This window comes from Lycium ferocissimum, chromosome 6 (genome assembly GCF_029784015.1).
Source record: "Lycium ferocissimum isolate CSIRO_LF1 chromosome 6, AGI_CSIRO_Lferr_CH_V1, whole genome shotgun sequence".
In the NCBI taxonomy this organism is placed as follows: domain Eukaryota; kingdom Viridiplantae; phylum Streptophyta; class Magnoliopsida; order Solanales; family Solanaceae; genus Lycium; species Lycium ferocissimum.
This window is the reverse complement of record NC_081347.1, coordinates 6,683,399-6,689,763: the sequence shown is the minus strand read 5'-3', so window position 1 is coordinate 6,689,763 and position 6,365 is coordinate 6,683,399.

The window sequence follows — 6,365 nt, the reverse complement described above, 5'->3', positions numbered from 1 at the left end:
AAATTGGGCATTAACTCACGGAGTCGTAGACCCAATCAAATGGATGTTAGTGAAAGAACTTACTCTCGCAACTCGCAAGTGCTCTACATGTAAGCAATATGGCCATGACAAGCATTCGTGTGGGCAACAAGGCCGTGGTAGTACAAGCACGTCTAGAAGTAATAGAGCCTCTAGAACTTGAAGATTGTATTGTTATTGTAATTTATTATTGTATTGCTTTGAATTAGTATTGTAATTAAATGGAATGGATTATTTTTTAATTAGTATAAACCTCTCGTATTGGATGAATTATTATTAAATCAAATATTTATATTTGTACATTCAAATATAATAAAACACTTAAATCAAAACCCTATAAATATGACAAGTTTCAAAACTTACTTCGGGGCACTTTAGAACCCCTAAAATGACGATCCAAACGTTTAGGTGGACTTGATGTAATGAGCCGACATTATTGTACTCAAAAAAAGATATTAAGTTTTATATAAAATATTAATATTTTGGGGTTTTGAAACATGACTAATCTTTGCCCAAAGTATGGAAAAAAACGTGATTGGAAAGGTAACACAAAAAAAAAAAAAAACAGTTGACCCCATTCACGCACGAAATTCGTGCGTGAAACCTACTATTTTTTTTGTGCTAGTTTGGTTCAACTTTTTGTTTTTTGTGCTACTAAAGTCGCGGATTCGTAGTTTACTAGTATGCTTTCCCGTGCTTCGCGAGGTTAATAAAATTGTTAGTAAATTACAAAATAACAGTTTTATCAGTTTATTATTATTTGAGAAGTTAAATGGATTCTTCTATAATTGTAACTTCTTGAAGTATTCTTTTAAATTTTAAGATATTAAGATTGTTATTTATTTTAGTCTCTTGCATATTCGAAATATGTAAATGTAATTCACAAAAAAAATACATATTAACGACAATAAAAACTTTACCCGGTGTTTACACTAAGGCAATGAATATCAGATATATGTCTAGCATATACACTTTTTAACATTTAAGCATGATTAAGTGATACAAATGTTCACAATTACTTCTTCAGGTTAATTATTTACTTAGCTATAAATATCTGGTACCGGTAAATATTTACCTATTAACGGCTATATGTGCGATGAAAATTAATGTGTTAACTATTGCACTGTGAATCCTGACACTCCTTTAATTTATGGATATCGGGAGTAATGTGAAGAGAATTCAATGTGGTTATATTATTTGATTTTAAATAAGATATGCATATGCATATGATACTCCACGTCAATTATCTTTTTACCTTTTTATTTCATCTCCCATATCCTTAATTCTACTTTTCATATTTATATGTTTGCCTTAAGACACTAACAATTTCCATGCAAATAATCCGCGAAACACAAAAGACAGCATTAATTTAAACACATAGTAATAGCAAATTAGAACTTATAAGCAAACCACTTTTAAATCTTTAATAGAGCTTTCAAATTTAAGATCCTCAATAAAAGCTTTATCACTCAATTGTACCACATAATTGGAAGTATCATCTATTTCCACTACACCAAAAGAGAGTTTTAGTGGCAATATATTTTCCTTTTAGCGGCAATAGTTATTGCCACAAAAATATTTACCAGCAATTGGTTAATGCCATTAGATCCAAGGTTGCTAAAGCCTTTAGCGGCATTTATTGTTAATGCTAAAATTTGGTATTGCCGGTAATAATTGATTCTAGAATATAATTAGCGGCAATTAAGTTATTGCCGCAAATTAAATATTTTGTTGTAGTGTTCCTGTGCTCCGTCTTTTTTTTCCACTTTGCCATGACCATGTATGCTAATATTCAAGGAAAAAAGGAAGAAAAAAAAAAGTAGATAATGCTCAGGATGTGAAATTTGCACTGCAGCAAGGGAAAGAATCGGTAGATTATGAATGCGAAAAGATCATCCTCTTGGACACAAAAACTATTAAGTACCTAGAGTAATAGTTGCACACATAATTTCTACATTGTACCAGCCAGCTGTAAAAGTACAACAAATTTGAAGAAGGCTAAATTGGTGAATCCACTTCAACTAAAATGAGGCAAATGAAAAGAGATTCAGTATATAAAAAGTAACAATGAACAGAAACATACTAAAGTAGCTTTTGCCTTATAAATTGCATCTATATAACTTTTTGAGGAAAAAATCAAGCCGGATTAATAAGTACAAGTTCAAACAGCCAATAATGTATATATGAAGAAAGAAGTGTATCATCTGGAAATAAGACTTGGATATGTGAAGAATCAACGTAATTGGAAAATCAAGCAACAAACTTAAACATATCAAAGCAGATGCTTGAAAGACAACTAAGCTACCACAAGGTCAAAATATTTATTAAACTGAATTTAACCTCCATTAGCTAATCATTCCTAACATAATATGTATTAACTTAACGTAGACATTTATATGCATTAATAAAAACGTTTAATTAGTGAGTAGAAACAACTTTTAGTCTCCTCAAATTTCACCAATTTTGTCTACTCAGATAACAACTTCGGCCAAGAGAGTGAAATTCGAGGTCGGTTAACCGCCCGGTTCCTGTTAACCGGTTCATTAAAAAAAAAAAAAAAAAAAAAAAAAAAAACGTAATCGGCCCGGTGTACCACAGTTTTCGCAACTGCTAAACCGGTATATCGGGGCGGTTCCGGTGCCGGTTTTACCCGTTCCGGTTACGCGTTAACCGGACCATTTAACAGGCTTAGTCGGCCTATATAGTATTTTCCATTTAGGTTGTTGTGTATTAAGATGGAAGAAAAGATTTCCCGTCCCTAAAGACCGATAATAGCTATTCTTTTTTTTTTTTTTTTTTCCATTGTTATTGTTTCGGCCCTAATCATTTTTTCACAAGTTTTTTTGGTTTTAGGTTACCGGAATATAATGTGCTGAATACATCTTTTCTACTTGTTGAAACTGTAGTATAATACAGAGGAATGTAATCAAGTACTAAATAAAATGTAGCAGACTTACGTAGTATCCACGATGATGATTTCAAGGCATTTGTAATTGTTAGAGGCAACATGCTTTATGGAGAGCCACAATTCACCACAATGACAGTTATGGCTTATGGCATATTACAATATAATGGTGATAGTTTGAACCAATGTGCACGGACAGGTTACTATACGTAGAATAATGGTTGCCGAATTCCGTATGCGTAGGGTAAAGAAAGCCTCACTTTTGCGGTAGATATCAGGCAGGAGGAGAACGGTGTGAGCTTACACCGAAAGGGCGTGACTTTTGAGCGTGTCTTTTGTCTTTTTGTTAATTTTAAACCCAATACAGAATATTTAGATTGTAAAATGTTTTAAAAAATGAGGAAATAGATAAATATAAACCCTGTGATTTACGTGATACCACGTCAGCGGGCCTTTGTCATGCTTTTATATATATATATATATATATGATTAGGTCTCAGTTTGAACTTTGATATATACATCAAATCGAACAAATTGGACGGTTGTCCTTTGCTCTTCAAATGGGCTCGTCTTTAATTTTTGTTCTTTAAAATCGAATTTATGTCTAGCAGACATAAGTTATTTAAGAGCGTGGAGCATATGTTATTTTCCGGGTGAAAACGGATAATCAGTTAGAGATTTGTATTTCAAGAGTTTGAAGACAAGTGGATCGTATCCAATCCCGGAAACTCACCTTTCGGATAGGTTTTCGTGATTACAAGAGTTAGATTGAACGAGCCAAGCATAAAGAATAAGAAATCAAGCTAAATAAATAAGTTCACAAGAGTAATCAATGTGCCCGGATATACCGTTCTTGAGAGAAAAAAAGGAAGTGATATGTTGCAAGAGATAAGATGGATATGCCCTTGGTTACATTATAAGGTATCTCTATGTAAACCAAAACGAGACTTTTCTAACCCTAAAATACGAGTGATGTGACGTGAGGGTGCTCCCACTGTTAACATAGTCAGTGGCTCTCTGATCTCAAATCATGGATGTGACTGGAGTTGGTGGGAGTGGGGAACAGCTGTGAGGGTTCCCCGGTCCGGTCTCGCATGTGACCGCGGGCCAATTTTTGCCCAATACATAAGTGGTGGAATATTATGATGCGAAAGTATAAACTTATGCTCGGCAAAAAAATTGTTTGTTTTGAGAGGTAAAATGTAACAACCCGATTTTTTCCAAGTGAACTTTAAAGTTACTTCTTACTTCCTTAATTATAACTTACTAATTTTAACGAGTTTCATATCGAGGGGGTACTGATTATATCCGTGGTATGTATATATTTATTGTTGAAAATATTATTTAAATGATTTAATATATGAGATTTTGAATAGTTAAGAGTGAATTAGTGGGCTCGGTCCACTACTTCAGCTACTGGTCACGTATTTAGGTGAAAGGGAAGACTGAATTTTATTTTTATTCCCAAAAAATTAAAAATTAAAAAAAAAGACAGAAAAGAGAAGAAAAGCTTAGAGCAGTTCTTTATCTGCGCTCAAGACCCAGCACCGAGAAGATTTCTCTTTGGGTTACAAACAAACAATCAGGTGCATATTTATTGAGTGCTGCTATTTGGCAAAATCCATTTGGTCAAAACTGTAAAAACTGGGGATAGGCCAATGTAAAATGATCAGAATACCCCTACCCCACAAGGATCCAAAACAGCCAACTTCTCTCCATATTTTCCCTCCAATGTAGTGTAATGATTAAAGTAGGGTACGCTTAAACAGTATTGGCAATATTTAAATGAGATACAGACACCTATATATTCTACATAATTATATAGTGGGTCAACCTAAACAATATACACAACTTTTTTTCCTTTCATTATATGGTTGGCCAACCTAAACAATATACAAAGCCTTAATTTTTTTTCTTTCATTATATGGTGGGCCAACCTAAACAATATACAGAGCCTTAATTCTTTTTCCCCTTTTTTTTCTTTTCTTTTTAGAGATATTTACCCACTAAACCAGTTAGTTAGAATTATACAAGAATAACATGTCTTTTTAAAAGTAACAAATATATCACATTTTATAACAAATATAGCACTTTGAAAAGAAAAAAATATAAATACAATAATAAACTAAAAAAATATAAATACAATAATAAACTCCGATTAAAGCCAACCCTCTCCATTTAATGAAATCTATTTTCATTCATTAATACAATTTTACTCATTTACTCTTTTCTCTCACTTCCACAAGGATCTCCCCCCCCCCCCCCCCTCCCTCCCTCCCTCTTAATTTTATGATATTTTTTCTTCAAACTTTATTTTTATGCTGACAGTTTTCTTAAAAGAAACATTTAGTATATTTCAAATATATTATACTGTAACTATTTTATATTATGTTAATATTTAATCAATATATTATCTATATTAAGTTCATACATTTATTAGTCAAAATATATGAATTGTATATATACAATATTTTATACAATGTTAATATTCATCAATAATATCTATTGTTCATACATTTATAATACCAAATAGACGAATTGTATTTACAGTATAAATTTAATTACAACAATATATATTTCACATATACTATTATTAAAAATTTAAATTTTCAAGGGGTAAAAACATTATAAACAAAAAAATTATTCTAAATAGAATCCGTAACACGCAGAAATAATGTACATTAATCAAATTTAAATTCAAAGAAAAGAAAATAAATATGGTCCCGATTAGTCCATTCCTTTTATTTGGAAATAAAACAAATTGACTTTGCACTTAAAATTAGCAGGTATTTAATTCCTACATTTTAGGCATGGATTATGGGATTTGTTCTAGGTGTTGTCGTGCTTAGTTTTAGGAGATCTTTTTAAAGGTTTATGCTATTTAGGTAGTTTGTTTTGACTATTTCCTTTACTGAAAATTTAAAATGGAATATTTCTCTTAAAAAAACATTTGATCAAATATTCAATTGCAAAAAATATAACTATAGCAATCATCGTAGACATTTAGATTTAGCTATGTGTTTATAAACTAGTCCTGGTCCTTGATCATGTAAACGTCCTTATCTATAATTCTATTCAATTTTAATCATATATACTTTTAACATTTATCAAAAGAGAAAAATGCTATAACAATTAGAGTTTAATTTTTTAATAGAAGTCCACATACAATGTTATTTTTGGGCAATTATTTAAATAAATAACCAATAATGTCTAAGATCATATTTCGAGAAATTAACGATGATTATTTAGAAGAAAAAAAACTCCCTCCATTATATGTAGAAATTGAGAGATATTGAGATTGCGAATTTCTGTGTATTTCATTGAAAGAGAAGAGCACCTAGGCTTAGAAATAAAACAATAATATTTAATCCTATAAATTTTTTGTCCAAATTCTATTTGCTAGATTATAACTAATTTTATGAGAGTGCAACAAACCTATATT